Source organism: Neodiprion virginianus, chromosome 6 (genome assembly GCF_021901495.1).
Source record: "Neodiprion virginianus isolate iyNeoVirg1 chromosome 6, iyNeoVirg1.1, whole genome shotgun sequence".
Taxonomy (NCBI): Eukaryota; Metazoa; Arthropoda; class Insecta; order Hymenoptera; family Diprionidae; genus Neodiprion; species Neodiprion virginianus.
Window position 1 is genome coordinate 22,776,865 of NC_060882.1, and position 18,454 is coordinate 22,795,318.

Below are 18,454 nucleotides of genomic sequence, written 5' to 3' on the forward strand. Positions count from 1 at the left end.
TCGAGAGCCATGCGAATGCTGCAGCGAATCTTGGACATTTTTCTTCTTAGGACTTAATTTTATTCATCTGTACTTTTTTTAAACTTCCAAGACAGCCTGCGTTGATCCGTTGGGAAGGAAATGGAAAGCGGATTTTGTCACTTATATTTCGCTGAATTCAACTCATTTTCACGATCACGGAAAAGCAATGCGAAACGGACGTACTAAAAATGTTCGAGAAGCTGTTCCGGAACCCAAAATCGAAAATCGTGACAGCAAACAGCGTTCCTTGAATTTTTCTTTTACGCCTTCACCCATTTAAATTAAAGTTATCAATTCTTTTCATTTTCTGACTTCTCACGATTTTTCCGCACCACGTAAATATGTTTAACCGTCTATAGGTGGCAGAAAAATTGTATACACGAGCACAGTTCAAGTGACTCCGTGAGAGTCTCGTTGCGATTAGGATTTCAAATTTTGCCTACCTACGTCATAGGAACGCGTCAAGATATGCGGAACCAGTAATTGAAACGAAATATTCATGTGCTCGTATCGCGTGATAATATTTCAATGAAAAATATCGTATTAACAAGGGTCGTGATTTTTGTTCACGAATTCTTTCGACTCTCGGCTGTATAATCTCGCTCTCTTCTCACGAATCGAGTCAATTATGCAGTCGAGAGGGAACCGGGCCGAGTATCCCTCTCTTACCGAAAACTTGAATACCGAAGGAATGCGATATGAAAGTTTCGTGAAGGGAGACGAGAGAAATTTTATACTTGTACAAAGCGGCGTCTGTCTGCCTTCGGTTTATTTCGCGTGTTTCGATTCGTATTATATACCTACGCAGTATCCTCCTAATTTCTACAGCCATGCATCTGATACCGTTGCTGTGACATCTGTAACGCAGCATATCGACAATCCAATGGCTGTTTTTATCGATCGCATCCTTCGTTTCTCCATTTATATCGGGCATATCAAGCATCCCTCGAGAGTCAAGAAGATCTCCGAACTGCTTGCCAGCTGTTAACCAACGTTATACGCCAGCAGTAATTTCAAGGATTATATATTCGACGTCGCGTGATTCACCCGCTACAACCGCGCACATTTCCTCTAATTAGTACTCAATCAATAACAATCCTAGGCAGCGGTGCCAAAGCCTCCGCCAACGGGTCCGGACGGCAGGGACGGAGAAGACGAAGCTCCGCTCACCCGAACCTTTCATTATTTTAGCTTCGAGGACTCGAAAATAAATTCCTCGCTATACTTATAACTCCGCAGAACTAATCTCACACTGAGACGATGAGATAAATATCTTGGCTACGTAGATAGGTGTATCGTGTAATATAATAACGGAGCGGGTACATCGGCAGTCGTTTTCTCCCAGCTCGGACATATATCTGATCTTTTTTAAACTTTTTTTTTTTTTTTTTGTTAAGCACGTAAAAATGCAAAACTTGGACGCGGATAGTCTAATTAGTTGCAATTAGTCTCGCCATAAAATGGTGCTGCGAGTCACGATTACAAGTGTAATAATGGGTAATTATTTGTTATCCAGAGAAATCGCAAAACATATTATACATTATATGTATGACAAACGTTTCCAAGTACCGTCCGTATAATGATTTGAAAACTATTATTTCAACTCAGCCTGACAGTAAGAGAACGATCGGATCAAATTACTTGTAGCCACGGTGATAAAAGTAATTATTCCTTTTACAAGTAATCGATGCTTGAATCATGTTATGTGTTTTTTTATTTTTTTTATTTTTTATATATTTATTTATCGTTTATTACAAAATAACCGTCGACGATTGGAGTATATTCTTGATCATCATATCATATCGTACAACTCTGTACCGAGATCGGTAAGCGTCAAAATTGAATTCGGTTATCCAACGAAGCATAGCGGCGAGGTGGAATCACCCTTGTTAATTCGATCGAAGGAGAAGAAGAGAGATAGGAGCCGGTGTGCAGCAACGTGCAGAGCGGGGGCGTGGATGTCGAAAATAGACGGCATTCCTATGACAGGGCCAATTGCCAACCCCTGTTATATTACAGGCACGCGGCTTACGAGTCGGTAACAAAAATCGAATTCCTCCGTTCATCGGGCAGCGGGATTGATCGGTGAGTCGACGTATGCATTTTTTTTTTATTTTTTGCTAAGTAATTTGAACATTTCATCCAATTACATCTGTTTCATCAGGCATTGCATTCGTTGTCTTGTTTCTTTTTCTTTTTTTCATTCTCTTGTCGTTAATTTCCTTCGAAGGAAGTGAACGCGCAGAGACGTTGAACGCGGTCTATAAAAGCGACTCGATACCTGTGATCTTTGATTTTATGCCAGCTGCGTGGCCGCTTTCACTAGCCTGTCGATGTCAACCTTGTGGCGGTTTTACCCGCCGCAAGCCGATCGTGCAGCACGGCAAACAGAGGTTGTGCTACCTTTTTCCAACCGCACAATCATGCACGCACACCATGTTCCTCTCCCCGATCCCGTGCCTTTCGACACGCGCTCGAATCAACCATCATCGTCCATGTCAGCCAGCCACACCGCAGAATATATGTATGTAAGGTAGGTACGAGGTTTGAGTGTCACAGGGCGCTGCCATGATATTCCTATCTGGCCGTGCACGTATGCGTATATTCGCATACACGTGTACGCAATGAAGATTCAACGCGCGTTCACCTTCTCCGTTGCAAAGCGCCTCGTTGAAAACAGCTTAAAATAGATAGGACTTTACCGAGAAACCGAAAGAGCCGATGAGGGGGGAAAAAGACGAAAAGAAAAGGAAAACAACAACGTCGAGGTGGTGGCGGAAAACTCAAAGACGATTATTTGATTCCTTTCTATTCTCTCCTTTCATTACACGCGACGTACATAACGTGTATATATGCGCGTGCGTGTATGTGTGATACAGTTTTCTCCCTCTTTTTAGCCGACAATTCTCCACCGACTTGTACATAATATATAATATATAATATAATACATGTATATATAAATAATTATAATATATTACAGCCACGACTTTTCCACTCGACATTTACCCGGTACCTGGAACGAGGACGCGGCCGGATTTCTTACATGGTAGCGTTATATACACTAAGATATTTAAATTAGAAACAAATTACTCCGCGCGGGTTGTTGGATATATACCTGAATATTCCGTAACGATCGAGAGCGAGGATAAAGAAGTTCTAATCTATCGATTAGAGAACATACCTATACATCTATACATCTATACATCCATATATATACAATATATGTATTTTGCTGAAAAGGAATGCCATGACGTTTCCCGCATTTGTTCAATAGAAATATATTTCTATAATTGTCAATGCTTGTTTTTCATTACGACATGCCGAATAACATACGTTCGTATTTAAGCATCGACCTCGAAACACGCAAAATTTTCACAAGTTTCTCGTGATAATTCTCACTCGCAAGATCCCGGATGTACGAAATTCGTTGAAGAATAAATTGGTAAAAATAAATATGAAAATAATAATAATAATAATAACAATAACAAGAAGTGAATAAAGATACGAGAGAAAAAAAGAAAGAGAGAGAGAGAGAGAGAGAGAGAGAGGGAGAGAGGAATGAAATAGAAAAAACGAACTCTAATTTGTTCTCGCTCTAGCTACCGCGAACTGGAGTTCCAATTATAAGACCAGAGGAGTATGACAGAGATACTTGGTTGGTATCGCGACAATCGGCAATGACTGCAATATCGCACGGCGCAGCAAGCAGGCACATTGTACTACATACCTAGCAGCAATAAGTAAGTACGTGGTGGCCCTGGTGAAGAACGAATGACGATTTGGCACAAGGTCGAGTCACCCAAAGCCGTCCAAAGAGCAAAATTTCACACGAAATGCGATATTTGCTTCGCAAATCGTCGCAAATGATCATGGATTGCTCTGTAAATATATCTAATACGTACAAAATGCATACGTACGCGTGGCTCTCACGGCGTTACGAAACCGATTTATTTGCTTCCTATTTGTTTTTGTCCTTTTTCCCCCCCATTATTTTTCACTTATTAACATACATACATATATATAACATTCCTTCAACAGTTCAACAAGTTTCTAATTTTTCACTCACCGACTACGCGTTATATTACAAGAGAGCCCGAGGCACCTTCTTCTCCGCATACCATTCGTATATTCGTATTATTATATACCTACAATCTTTCTCGCAACGTACAAACCAAAGCTATAAGGCTGTTCGCAATTAACCGTAAATAGTACCGCGGGATTATCATTCGAGAATTCCGCCTCGAAAAAATAGACAGTCGTGAACGACTCCCGGATTCCTCTTATGTTGAACACGTAAAAAGGGTATAAAAAAATAAAAAGAAACGAGAAAGAAAGAGAAACGAATAAAGAACCGTAGCAGCATCAGCAGCAGCCAGCGTTTTTGATCATCGCAGACGATCCGCCGCACTTTGACATCGGCAGTGGACAAAGTCAGATAACACGTGCGTAAATATACTGTATAGATAGATGGGTAAACCTCTACGTATGTACATCCAAGCACAATAATTTTCCAATTCCACGTACAGGCAAGCACCTAGCAAATTTCGTTTAACAACCTGCGCGATTGACGTCGGACCTTTTTCACGCTTCACCGATTCGTGCTGGTGTATTAATACGCGAATACACACATGCACGCATAGCTGCACGCTGTATCCTACATTATATACACGTCACAATTTGCACACACGTAAAGCGCAAAGTGTTGCGCCAATTCCCGGTAGCGCGAAAACTTTTTTCTCGTAAGAAAAAAAATATATATATATGTATATGTAATAATAATAATTGCGTTCAGTTACTGTACGTGTCCGATGTACATAAAAATATAAGGTAAGTTAAGTTTTTTTTAGAAATATATAGAACGTAGAACGAATGTGCCGCGTAATTGGAAATTTGAATATAGTTTGAAAGTTTTTTTGGCCTATATACGTTTGTATACATGTGTAAAATGTATGTAATAACGTAGAGGTATAAAATTGTAATAGGTATACTCGCCCTCTTTCACCTGTGCCCATTTTCGGGTTGTGCGAAACCTCTTTTCGTTGATAATTATCAATTTTTTTTTTTCAATTCATTGGGAAAAAGATAAGGATCGTGGAGAGAAAATACGTATACGTATAACCAAGGACATCGTTGAACCTGAACGCGAAATTGCTTACGCTTCCTCTCACCGTGTGTAATAAAAAGAAACATCCATACACACGTCGACGTATGTTATTACGTATTTACGTACACGTACACGTTTCGGACAGATGTAATTTTTCGAAATACCACGAGTGGTAACGTTGACGCCTGGAATATATGATTTAATCGCGTATGTAATATACAGAGAGAAGAATCGAAGAGAAGAGGACCGTGAGGCTTATAAATTCAACATTAAGGCTTGGATTTGACGATTCGTGTGATAAATTCGTACACGATTCTAAACTCGAGATATAAGCGTGTAAAGTCAACCGACAGCGTACAAAAACAAAATCGTGCAGAGGCATATTTATGTCGCGCGAGGAATAAGGACAAAAAAAAAAAAAAAAAAAAAAAGAAAAAGAAGAAAAAATTTGATGGCGTGGAAAAAATGACGAGTAGAAAGAGTGTTTTTTGGACAATAGTAGAAAACAGTTGTGTCTGACGAACAGAAGAGACCTAGACCCAGTATTCGTCGATAGAGTTGCCTAATAGTTGAGGCAAGAGGCGACGAACGGAATTGGGTTAGAAAGTACGGCTATTACAAACGGACACGTACGCAACCTTCGAATCGTCTAGTTTCTTGTGAAATACTTTCGACTAACAATTAGAAGGAAAGCTCACATGTCGCCGCGCGCATTTTTTATAGAACAGCTGTAACACATCCATATCTGTATGTACCTACGTACATCGGGTGCATTCAATATTCGTGGACTCTGATCGCGACTTTGATATTTACACAGTCGCCGATCGAGACGCAAACAGTTGTCGTTGTTAAACATACAAAACAGAGAAAAGCTCTGTCCGTACACCGCGGGGAGTTTCAATGTACAACACAAAGGAAATGACGATGACTAATAGGAGAAGAAAGAAGAAAAATATTTATTATCACTCGACCTGAAAGAGAAGAAAAAAAACAACTAATAATTATGGCAAAAAAAAAAGAAAAAAAGAAATGGGTAAAAAAAAAAAAAAAAGAAAAAAACTGCAAACGTACAAGATGGCAATATTTTCAATAAATTAGTTACGCATCGATGCCTCGCATAAATTGAATTGGTGTACGAAATTATTCGGTTAATGTGTTACTATGCCGACGATTAGCGAAACGAAAAAATTTTCACTTCGATTGTATATGCATAGGTAGACTTACACGTGTTCTATACCGTTTGTGAATTTGCACGTATACGCTAGTGCGTATACCTGTAATTGTGTGTTAAATGTCAAAAGCACGATCGCGCGTTCGGTGACGCAACATCGTCGGTATTCCCGTGCAATGCCAGACACTAGTTATTGCCATATGGCAGTTTCGCTTATATTTCGTACACGACCATTTATGCATATTGTAATAATAACAACAAGAGTAACAAGTCTGCAGCGGAGCGTTAGATTCGTGCCGTATCCCAAGCTATGACGCATAACGCGTACATACGTGTATGCATATCCGCATTCAAACGTCACTTTTTTTCTTAAGGATATTCATTTTCGCTCAATATTGTTGTACAAATAAATATACACGTACAACATGCCAGTCATCTTGCAACGCGAGCGTGACAAAGCTCAAATACGAAACGTCAGAAAATTCTCATCTTCTTCTTTGTACATCGTGCACGACATTCGTATACCGAACTGAAATAACGACGTTGAGGAAATAATGGTACCTCAATATATTACGTACGTGTATGCGTTTCAAAGTCAATAGAATTTTAGATGATAAACACGTAGTTACGTGTACAGTGGTGAATCGATATAAAAAACACCGACGAATTTGTATATTAAAAAAAAAAAAAAAATTTAATCATTTTTCAATCTGAGAGAGAGAGAGAGAGAGAGAGAGACGTCGGGTCTTCGTCAGGCAGGAAAATAAAGTACCCGAATATCTTCCGGCGAACCTGAAGAGGTTCGTTCCGAATGCCTGAGCGCTTCTTGCGACCCGAATAACCAGCGCGCTGATTCACCAGACTTGAAGACTAGCACAATAAGGAGGACTATAAATGCTTTAGTGACTCACCCACCCACCACTCACCGACTCCGCGGATCCGCCGCGCCAGACACTCGGATAATAGATGTGATTTCCGTAAAATCAATCGTCGTATGAAACATTGTACTTCCGATTTATTACCGGCGTTAGAAACCTGCGGACGGGAGTTTCAGCCGCGAGACGGACCCTTGCGGAAATCGTGCAACAAGATTTGCCGAAAATAGACTGGTTTTTTTGCTTCTTCCAATATGTACCTACCAACGATAAGTCAACTCAATTTCGCTGGTTGCAGGGTCAGTGTTTTTCTGTTTTTAGAATCGGACTACTAAGAAATAGAATCCGGCTAATATTTTTTTTTTAAACGAATCTAGATTCGTTGAATCGCACCTTTTCGCTTGTTCGAAACCTGCGTCACGAATAATATGTATAAATTTCGGGAATTTACTTGTTACATTTATAGATGCGTATGATATACGCAATTCCTTGAAATTTTTATGTACTCTTCCTACGGTCGATGTTCTCCTACAAATCCGAGGACGGAGCTTTGGCGAAGAAATTTTACGAAAATTAAACAATCGTTCGTACGATGCATAATTCTTCTTACAGGTATGTTTCACACCGGGTACCGTTAAAGAGACGACCGCATTTGTTCGTGATCGCCTGAGGTGGCATGAGAGGTTACACACGCGCACACACGCTTGTGTAACAAATAAGAAGATGAATCTATACGCATCATCATATTTATAAACGGTAAATAATACTATACGTTCGAAGGTATTAGTGGAGAAAAAAAGGGGGGATCTGCTAAATTAAAATGATATATTTACTGCCATGCAATGGTGCAATATTCGAATATTTTGCAGGAATGTGTTTTAAACGGTTCTTTGGTCTGGAATTCATAAATATTATACCCCGCCTGCGTATAACATACAATGCGTCAATTCGATGACCGATTTTCAACATTATTCATAACGTACGTACACGGCGAAGTAAGAAATTTTTAATTAGGCGTAAAACGAGATGTAGAACATACGTTGCTTGGTACATGCAGTGACATAAATGGACGACGGACGTGTACCTCTATCCCTGATACAATGCGTGGATCTTCCAATGAAAATTACGGTAAATAACCGTGTACCTTATACGTTATACGCGATGCAATACCAAAGAGATTTTCCGCCGGCGGTTATTCTCCTTCTCCTATAATAATTCGCGGTATATATATATATATACACACACACACACACACACACACACACGCTATGCAACGCATCACACAAATTTCCCCGCCTACGATGTGTAACTCGATGATAAATAAGAGGAAAAAAAAAAAAAAGCAAAAAGAGAATACCATAGAAATGACAAAGTAGGATGATCCATTTAATGACATGGAATTTCCCAATGGGGAATTAATCAGTCGCGAACAAATTTTCCTCGCGTCTCGTACGGTGACTATATGCAGGCGTACGTGTAAAGATGAAATAAGAAGACGTCAGATTGTATACCGTCGAATTGTCTTAATTACTTTAAAGAACAGCGAATCGGTGCAGCAGCGGAGCTTGGTGCGGCATTGCCGCATGATCCTTGTCGCAACTCTTACGTCACCGCGAGAGCAAACGGGATAAGTCCGGTAAGCCGTGATGGGTATGTAGGTACGCGACATACACATGGAAAAAACGTGTGTAAAGGCGCGCGCACACACACACACACACACACACACACATTACACCTGTATGTGCGGCATACCGAAAGGCGAGCTTGCCTAGTTTTCTTTCGAGCCGCGAAGCCGCGGTCTTGACAGACGTACCGCGATGTCCGATAGTGTGTCAGTAGGTTGGCGAATCCGCGTGTGCCACCCAAATTTGGCACGCACCAACACCTGCGTCTTTCTCTCTCTCCCTCCCTATAAGGGACGCGTATAGAATACGTGCATCAAACGCGTGGCCGTCTTCTGCGTTATGTTCTACAGGCGTGATGCATATATTATATAGATATACGTATATCAGGGTGTTTTGAGAGGAATTTTTTTTTTTTTTTTTTCCCTTGGAAACACGTTCAAAAGTTTCATTTGGGTATAAAAGTACGCCTGTTATAATGAGGTCGAAAATTTTTAAGAACCTTGAATAACTTTTGAAAGAGTAGATTTCTCGTAGAATGATAGATGACCTTTTTTGTAGAGCGTTATATTTCCCACAAAAATATGTCGTTGGCTAGTTATTCAAATCAGAAGGAGAAAATATCAATTTTCTCGTGTTATTCCGATGGAAAATAGAAAAGTGCGACGCGCAACCTCTTAATGTTTAATATTAAGAGCTCAAATTTTAGCAGGCCTATTTCTATACCCAAATGAAACTTGAACCTGTGTCCGAGAATTTGTTTCACGAAACTGCCTGATATATACAGCCTCTTTCCCCCGAAATGTACCCTCCCCGATTTAATTCGTTTCTCGATAGTTTTATCCATGTATCATACGTATAACATACATATAACATGTAAGACGTGTAAAACTTGCCGAAATCCCCGCGTTTTTGTAATGTCATGTGACGCAACTGATTGACGCGTATTTCATCTCACATGCGTATAACGTCGAACCGAAGTAAATAGATAGTATTATTGAAGATAGGTATCGCATAGCATAGAAACCCCGCAAGGTGGTAATTAATTGACGATAATTACAGTCGTTTTTCGTATCCCGCTTCAGTAGGTTATAAACACGTTAAATGCGCACATACCAACGTACACATGTACACACACGTGTGTTTTCTGGTATTCGTTTATCATTTACACGTAAGCTCGTATACCGCGTAAGATTTTCCATCGCGGTATAATTTGATAGCTAATAAAAGGCTCACTTTCAATTTGCACGATCGCGCGCAATATATATATATATATATATATATATATATATATGTATTATGTATGTATGTATATATACATACACACATATATGTTATGCACATAAGAATGTTTGCACGTATTTTTACGTCGAAAGAACCAAGAGACGTTGTATTACTATAGACGAAAACCGGTCGGGTTTTACGCTTGTAAATTATGCGAGGCCTAAAATAATCTAGGATTATTTCAAGGAGCAAATAGATAGATAGATAGACGGACTACACGAGACTCGGCATGTATCGTTTCGCTCGCTGCAACGCTCTCGATAAACTGTATAATAATCGAGGTTTACAGTCTGCTCATATTTCCATTATACCACCATTTTTTCCTCTTCATTCACCCACGGTACGTTACAACTTTTACGCCGATTTTAGAACGTCTATCGACGAAAATTGACTTAAATATGATAAAAATACGACACTCGTGTTATATTCCACATACGTACACGAGCATGATATGATAATTACATATCGGCTCGTTATTGCCCCGCAGTTGTAGTTGTAGTTCTTTCATTTTCACACTTTTTCATCTCCTCGTATTCTTTTCTCGAAATTTTGTTAGCTTTTTTTTCTCTCGAAATAATCGTCATCGTCGTCATCGTCGTCACAAGTTTCAGGCTGTCGCTGCGTCGAACCGACCGCGGACTGACCCACAGGGTCAACAGATTTAAACCTAGGTATATGCCTATATATACAAATATATATATATATATATATATATCATACACAAACGTCGTACATGCTCGTTCGTGCGTCACGACAGTTTTGCAATTCAATTCCTCTGCAGACGGCAGTAGCTATAAAGCCCGTTCTCGAATAAACGCGTACATATAACACAACACTGCAATATAACGTGTAGTGGAAAACGACGATTACGACGACAAAGAAAACTATAGTAAGCTGCTTGCTACTTCGATTTCGACGATGATATAATTTTCAGACAAGAGGGTGAGAATATATACTCTCGACTATGACATATGTTATCTTTCTATATTATTATATTTACACACTGAATGGAAATGAACCGGGAAAAACGCACGATTCGATCGTTACGCAAGCGACTTAAGAAAATTTCCCTCAATCGCGTTGTCATGCTCCGCAGGAAAGCGGTTTTAAGCAGAAATCGTTTAGCGAACAATGTATACCTATATATATATATATATATATATATATATATATATAAGTCATGATATCGTGAATGAGGCGGAGCCAAAGACGTACGATGATGGAATCTTATCTTGGATGTTAACGAAACCAAATACGGTCGTTTTCGTTCCGAAGCTTAAACGAGGCACAATAAGACACACATAAATACATGCATACACACATGCAATAGGATATATACGCGTATAAAGACGCGTACGTGTCAACCTCGGCTGCCGCCGTCGTCGTTTCTGTTCTTTGAAGTAAACCTGCGTCATTGTGTCAGGCGAAGCTAGAGTTAACGATCGTTCCTTCTAATACGCGATAACATGATAGGTAGGTACGCACGTATGCGTGCGTGTACCAACCTACGACGATGCGACGTCTGCTGCGTTCTTACCTTAACCGTGGGAATATTAATTTTTCTCCCCCTCCCTCCACCACGTACTTGTCGCCCGATTATCGAATTTCAACAAAAATCACGGTTATTCGCGTATGCACACACACACGCGGTGTGAAAATTCTCATTACCTCAATGTACACCGATACCTGTAATATGCTTATGCATCTGCAGTACGCAGTACTTTTCGTCCTATCGCATATCTTGAGTAGGTAATCCAGTATATCTACCTATAGCTTCTTGTTTTTCATAGTTTCCATTTCTTATTACCATTAATATCGTTACTATTACGAATATTATTAGTATTACACGTATACGTACTTTGTTTTTCTTCCCCTCCATCTTCCATACTTTTCCGTACATTTATACATTACAATATCGCACGTCTACCTACACTACGAAAAGTTTCGTGCGGCCTTCGCTCGCGTCCTTCTCTCCCTCTCTCGTATCTCTCTCCATCTTTCCATCCATCTATCCTATTCCATCCGACGATCTCTATCTGCGTCGGACGTTTCGCGGTGTCTGGGTAAGTGCGCTTCTGCGTAATTGCGCCTTTGGTGTTTGTCGAGCCAATCTGGTCGTTCTTAGCGTGTCTCTCTTGGGTGGGAGAGAGGTTGGCCAGGCCGTTCTACCTCGCGTTCCGCCTGGTTACAAGATAATTTTAAATCGTTACCCTCCCGCCTGCCTCTGCCCGATGCGAGATAACTACCGCACGACAAAGAAGAACGTCCGCTGGGCGGCGGAAACGCGTCGCGACGTCTCGTCCGAGGAAAATAATTCGAGCTCGCCTATTTACCCCAAGTTTTACAGCCTTTTCCTTATCGCGGCAGACAATTGTTATTATTATCGTCATTGTCATTTCCACGCATCGCCGTGGTTTGTAAAACTGAATCGAGTTTCGCCCTGCGCGTTGCATCGATGGTACCGGGAATAAGGCGTGTTGTGCATACACGCTTGTGTTACGTAATAAATAAATTCGACGTGACAAACCGAAAACGAACGTAACGGACGCGTTTTTACGTAGGTGTCGCCGCTCCGGTAGGTATAATAATCGCGATTGTTGAAAAACCGCACACGTCCGTGTTATCCGAGTCGTCCGATGACACGGTATTTTCGCCCATTCCCGAGTGTTGCGTAATACGTAAGTATACGCGCGCGTTCTCTCTGTATCTTCGCGCCCACGGGGAATCTTTTCGGGATCACTTCGTGTTAAATTGTTGTAAAAACAGAAAGAAAAAAAAAAAAAATGGAGGCTAAAAAAACATCAGTATACGTATAGATATATTGCAGGATATTTACAGACATCTCGTGCGGCTCACGAGTCCGACGATCTCTAGGTCACGTTCAATTTTCTAAATTTTCTTTCGACCGTTCCATACACAACACACATGCATGTACACATACATACACTATACATAAATGATGCACCTTCCAAATACAAGTCCCCCCCCCCCGTCTTTCATTTTCGCGGTCGAAACGTTGTGCATATATACTCTCTTAATATTCGCGGCCCGATTCTTGCGTTCTCTCGGCATATCTCGCCAGGTACATACATGCACGTACCTATGCGTATAATACGTATACGTAAGGTGAGACTGGACATATGCGTGCGATAATTGAAGCGACGTAACGCATCTACGCGTATGTAGGTACGCGCATAACCGCGTAAGCTACGGTATACTTTGAGAACATCGTAGAGCTTGTCGGACGCGGTTGTAACAATGTGCGAAGGTAACGAGGAGACACGTATGCATGTCGCCTGTACGCATGTGTCGGCGACGATTGTTAAAATATCGCGTTTAACGGGGCTGGGGGGTGTGGGTGGGCAGGCAAGGGCGTTTCCCCCTTAATTACCGCTCGGCGAATGCGGTGTTTGTATATTAAATCGTTGTCCATTTTAGACGCAACGTACTTGCACGAGCGTCGAAATACGTGCAACGCGATGCATCGTCGTTTACGATACACGCGCGAGTATATCGTATGTGTATATAAACCCCGGAACGACGAGTATATAGGAGCCGGTCTTTTGTTTCGGTTCCTGACCCGCGCAAACTTTTTCCTTTCCTCTCCTCTCCTCTCCTCTTCGCTCCTTTCCTTATTATCGAAGTTACAGAACTGCAAGGTCCGGGCGTCGACGACCTACCGTAAAGATAGATCTCTGTGTCGGTGCGAGGTGGTGTTCCTTGCTTTCCTTCTTTCTTTATTGAAAACCGACCGAACCCAACGACCTTGAGCTTTCCTTCTCGAACAACTTTGTTTTTTTTCAAAGTTTCTCTCTCCTCTCTCTCTCTCTATCTCTTTCTCACGAGCGGGGTTTTTCTTTCACCGATGTATCTCGTCGGACGACGACGCGTATCCAGGCGGGCGAAGGTCAGAGGTCCGGGTATCAAGCGTTGGAGCCGATTGGTGAGTGGCTGACTTGGACGGCGAACTCGCCTCTTTTATACCGACTCCGAGGCTGCGGGCAACCTGCTGCGCAGGCGCGGCGGTCACGCGTCGCGCGTCGTTTCAAAATATTCCACGACTCCTCCGCCTCTCCACCCCCCCTTCCGCGCCACACTTCTCACACACAGCACACACACGTTGGCTGTAAGCGCGGTTCTGCGTTCGTTCATTGCGGGTGACATCGGGGGCACCTCCTCTACCCTACTCTACCCTACTCTACGCTACTCTACTCTACTCTGCTCGACTCGAGTCGCGCGTTCTTCAAGCCTTATAGAGGGCCGGAGAGAGCTACTAGGGCACTAAAATTACTCCGAATGTTAACCGGATGTTGTCGCACAACCCTGTGCCCGAAGTTGCCTTGTAAGCTTATACGCACACACGAATGCGAGCTCGAGAGAAATGACATTCCGACTACAGTGTAGCGTTTTTCCTGTTTTTTCCTTATCTTTCGTTTCTTTCCTATCATTCATTTTTTTCGTTCACACGACGCGGGTATACAATAACGCGTGTATGTACACGCGTCGTACGTATCGCGTGTATACGTACATACGTGCGTTGGTACGGTCAGTTTTTCTTCCCCAATATATCCGTGATATTCCTGGCTGTTATAATAATAATGACAATCGAGTTCCACATATTACGAGAGACGAATTATTCGACACGTTCCTGCGCGCGCGCCAACGCGTTTTTCTTCCGACAAACCGTTTGGGAATTAGAATACAGAAACAAAAGTAGGTATGTGTGACAGGCGGTCAACGTATGAGCATCCCTGACGCATTCTCCCGTCTCTGCACATGGGTGTACAGTAATTTTTATCGCATATTCGATACATTGTCCTGTTACGGAGTAAGCGACGTACCGACTATTCGCTATAGAGTTTATAACAAGGCATTACGATCTAAACGTCAAGTCGGCGTGATGTTAGCACAGCATATATTGTGACGGCGTTAAATGCCACAACAGGCTCTGTTATCAACGGCGTCGACAGACTGTTAGAGATAACCGTGCCGATATTTTATCTACACATGCATTTATACACAATGTTTATATGTTGGTGCCGATAACGGCAAATCTTTACATTACACATGGTTATATTACTTTCGTAAATGAATTAAGACGGTCACGAATTATTCTTACAGGCAAGCATGATACGACGAATGAAAATCTGAACCAATCACGTGATCTTGCTCAATATTCATTCGACAATTTAGTTTTTCTAAACCCCCTCCCCCTCCAATACGCGACATATAAGAGACGACAAAAGGATAGTAAAAAATGACGGCAAAACTTGAAAATGAAAAAAAAAAAGTACACGGTTATCTTACATTCAAATTTCTACCGTATAATACGCGGCAGCTAACATCCAAACATACCTATATTATATTTGTACTTCAAAAATTGCAAGATACAGTGAACATAAATTTATATCTAATTATCCTCAATTTTCTACAAGTCAGAAGCGGGACTGATGTCGTATTTCCGGGGATTGATCGATAAGCTTTTTCCATAAAAAACGCTGCGTAAAAACACGTTTCGCGGAATCTCATATGACGCGGTAAAAGTATCCCACTTTGTTTTTAATCGGAAAATGTTAATACGTGGGAAAACGTTATATGTATAAAGGTTAAAACTCGAGGGTTCTACGAACCCTCCAAGTGTGCCGGTGTTCGATGGTTGAGGCTGACGGCTCCGCTCTTTCCTCCTATATTTGGAAGGATATCTTCGAAACCGGAAATCACACGCGTCGCGTGTCTCAGCTTACGAATCTCGGATTATGCAGAACTGTGTCGCGTGAGTAAGGGAAAGATTCAGCAGTCCATACGATATATGTATATACATATATAAACATACGTACATAACGTATGCGCTCACCATTGTACGAGTATTATATCACGTATAAAACAACAGACCCGAGTAACCGATCCGTTGCTCTCGACGTCAGAGGTTTGTGCGATGCGATTTTCCGTTCCGATTAAAAATTACTCAGAGCAACACACTTCTTTATATGGTACGTTTGAAAGAGCTTGATCCACGTGTCTTATCCCTATCGCCATTTTCCGCGGTTAGGTAAAATTCGAGACGACCTCGACCGACGCCTACGCGGCGCCGTGACGTCACGCGGCGTCGTCGATAACGTAGCCTGTAACGCGTTTTTTCTCGTATGTATAGGTATACGCAGGTATCGTGCCTCCGAATACATGGCTGTATTCCCAACGAAACGACGCCCCCCCAGCCTCAATCCCACCGGTAAATCCCCGTCAACGGCGTCGCGACGCCGCGTCGCAACGTCGAAACACACGAAAGAGGAAAAGCCCGATTGATGGTTGTCGCCGACGTTAATCCCCCTTCGGCACTTTATTACTTGCGTATCTATAGGCTAGAATATGCGTATTGATAATACGAGAAGAAATCTTCTTCGGCTTGGAGAAAAAAATTTCGTTAAAACAAAACTATCTATAGGTAAGCGTGATTTTCTGCAATTTCTTTCGATTCTTTCAAATTTGAACACGGAATTAAATATGCGCAAAATCCGTGCAACCATCCGAAGTGAGAATAAGAAAGATAAATTATATCAACACGTTAAAAATGGCTGGTATAACAGACGTTGCATAATAGAAAGTTATTATACATACACACAAAAGTTGGTATAGAAAATGTCGGACTCCATTATTGTCGTAATTTTTACAGCGTTAATAAATATGATAACCTCTCGCTAGAAAGACACGCAAAAACCGTAAATATGGCAATATCCAATGTTTTTTTTTTTCAATGACGTTAAATATTTACGATATAGATTATAAGAACTGCGCCTATACACGAGATAGCAGCAAGTTATCCGGTTATGTAGAAAATAAAACTTATAAATACGGTACATCTCGACGATTTAAACAACGCTTAAACGATGTCGAAATTTAACGGCATAACTTTTAAAACGGTGACCTAGAACCGTGAGTCTGTTACACAGTGAGAGATATTTAATATTAAAGTTTCATACATCATCGGCGTTACAAGCAGATACCACGATAATAAAGAATATTCTTGAAAAGCAGAAAATTTTCAATTTTCGCAATTATAGGCATGTAATAATTAATCGGCGATGGGGATTTGGATCGAAACCTTGACTGTCGACGGATAATTTCAAATTCGACAATCCATTGTCAAGTTAAAATCAGCTACGGAATCGTACATAATACTCAAATATATTACACGCTGTTACATTTTGTTTGCAAACTCTCTTGTTCCTGATACGGACAAAGAAGATCGCGTTATTACCATTATGCATAGGCACATGTACAAGTGAGTTTACAAGATTCTTGAAAGGCATGAATTATACGGCGTTATCAAAGCACGTTCTTAACTACCGTATTTCTATTCATCGTATCTTCACATTATGAAAAAGGAAGTAAAGAATCATCGAACACGCGCAGCACAAATAAGGCGGATAAAAAGTAGAATGAGAAAGAAACAAGCACGCGAAAGAATCTATCAGTACGTACGTATAACAGGCACGGCCGTCTTTTACCGAGCCTTTTACGCACCTCCTTACAAGACACACACGCAAACAGCCAGACAGAAACAGTCCGCAAACTAAAAATATTTGTAAAGTGTGCCTCGCTTGTATAATCGTAGCGGTTATCCGTTTTAAAATGCGTTCTCTGCCGAAAATAACTTCGTTTGAATTTCGAGTGGGTGTTCCTAAAACCTCACACTTTTGCTAAAAACGGTAGGATAGCATAAAAAAAGAAAAATAACCCGTTCCATTACCTCTCGTTCTCGATTCCTCGACGATGGTTCGGTCCCACCGGAGTAGGTACTTGGCCTAAGAAAAATACACCACAAACGACATATCGTATGACAAGAACGCCTTCGAGGGTTGGAGGAATAAGCCTGCGGCGTGCGCCGCGCTATTTCTGGTTTCGGTTACATATAAATTTAATTTTTTTCCCCACCTCTCTGATTTTCCTCTCCTCTCCTCTCCCGATTCGGCGCAGCCTCCGTCTCGCGGTCCAGCGACGAATATCGGGACCCGGTTTGACAGCTCGATTATTTCGCGCGTCGTCATTCGCCTTATTTTCGATCAAAGTGACCGAATGCATAATTGTCGGAAGTCTGCGGATTTTCGAAACTGAGGCATCGTCTCGATGCCGGATTTGCCTCACGACTAGCGTCGATTGATACGAGTAAAAGATGCTGCGATACAAGGTGATTTCGGTACGTGCGTAGCAGTGATCGTTGATTTTGAATCTTGAGTCTTGCGAGGATCGCGAAAACGTATGATAAGAGAACCGTAGGGAGTTGAATTGCGGAAGGGGAATCCGAGGGGCGACAGGAAACAGGCGACACAGGGGAAGTGGAGGAGAGGTTCCGCAGACGATGGTTGAGGCAAGACGAACG

General features: G+C 41.5%; 1 protein-coding gene across 2 annotated transcripts in view; it reads right to left on the bottom strand.

Moving 5' to 3' along the window:
- LOC124307596 (RNA polymerase II elongation factor Ell) overlaps positions 1 to 18,454 on the bottom strand; it is a 66,973-nt gene that overhangs the window by 15,244 nt on the left and 33,275 nt on the right. Inside the window, exon 1 of one of the 2 annotated variants that reach the window (XM_046769442.1) lies at positions 13,758 to 14,049. The exons of the other annotated variant lie outside the window; for it this stretch is intronic. The gene's annotated coding sequence lies outside the window, so the exon portion shown is untranslated. Of the gene's footprint in view, positions 1 to 13,757; positions 14,050 to 18,454 lie in introns of those variants that run through there. 2 annotated transcript variants of the gene reach the window in all.